This window comes from Rhagoletis pomonella, unplaced genomic scaffold, assembly GCF_013731165.1.
Source record: "Rhagoletis pomonella isolate Grant_MI unplaced genomic scaffold, Rhpom_1.0 Rhpom_scaffold_00007, whole genome shotgun sequence".
Classification (NCBI taxonomy): Eukaryota; Metazoa; Arthropoda; class Insecta; order Diptera; family Tephritidae; genus Rhagoletis; species Rhagoletis pomonella.
Genome location: NW_023458561.1, coordinates 68,237,403 through 68,238,898, shown reverse-complemented (window position 1 = coordinate 68,238,898; position 1,496 = coordinate 68,237,403).

The following is a 1,496-nucleotide window of genomic DNA, read 5'->3' as shown; positions in this document are numbered from 1 at the left end:
ATTAATATTAAATCAAAATAAGAATCTATACCCTATTGGATTATTTATGACAACGTTTTAGGAAGTTATTCAGTAAGTTTGTTTAAGATTTAAATGTTTTTTAACACTGAAATTGAGAGAATGTTGTTTGGCGGCGTCATGCGGCAAATGCTTATACATATCTAGACATCAAAGTGCCCACACACAACAGTTGGTAGGCAATAAAAATTGCAAGGTGTAACTGAAATTGCGAAAAATCGCACTTGGGAAATAATTCCAACTTGCTCGTGCAATAAATGTTAAATTGTTTTAGAAAATAGTTTTCATAGTATTTATTATTATTATTGGTTTTATTCCATACTTTGATACTTAAATGAAAAAAGCGATACATATTCATACATTTTAAGTCTCTTTTCTGCTACAATTTTTCACAAGCCCGCTGTCACACTGATCTAGTTAGAACTTACAGGAAATCGTTCCTATTGACATAAACCCTGTAAGTGGGAACACCTTTGAGAGAGTAACTGAGCAACTGTTCCTAGTCAGAAGTTACAGGATTTAGTCCGTGAAAAGAGTCAAACGATCAGCTGATTTGCATTTGCAAACAAAGACAGAAAGCGGTGAAAGCAAAGAACCTTATATTTGTAAAAAAAAAATTAATGTAAACAACAAAATACTTGAATATTTATAGATTTTAATCTTTACTTAGTGATAATTCTGTCAAATCAATCAAATCAAATGTCAGCCAGCTATTTAATTTAAACTCAGTTTACTTAATCTAAGTTTAAACTGGCACTGAAAAACTGGCCCTTAGACTGCTCCCGTAATATAGGATTTAATCGGAAATAGTCCGAGGTCATTCTATCTATGTAAAAACCAAAAATGTGGCTCGATAGAACTTTTGGTGCTGATTTGAACTCAACCAAAATTATCTGGTGTAAGTAAAAAGTAAAGCTGATATCAATGGTTAAAGTTAAAATTTTAGATTTTTTTAAATATTAATATCTTACGAACAATATAACCTATTAAAAAACTAATGACGTCGAAAGAAAGGCGATTGATTTGTCTTGCATATATGTATGTAATTCATAAGTTTTTTTATATTTTTAGTTCGAAAATACTAAAAAACACAAAATAATATAAATAAATTTTTTTAAATTGCGTTTATATGATATTAGTTTTAAAATTGGTTATAGTATAAATATATATGGTGGAATAAAATGTATTTAAATTATGTTGAAACTGGCATCAATAATATTTTAATCGGTAAAGTAGTTTTCGCGATATAAAACACATCAGAAAGAGAAAAGTTTAACTTTAACCTCTTTTTATTGGCTTCGGTTTTTATTTGCACCCAATAATATTGGTATGGTTGATATCAGCGTAGTAAGTTATCGATCCTCATTTATTGTTTTTTATATCTAAACGGTTGGTATTCTAGACTTATGTGTGTGTGTGTGTTAAATCCTGCAGTACGGGAACAGGCTAAATGAGAATAAGAAGTAAACAAAAAAAAA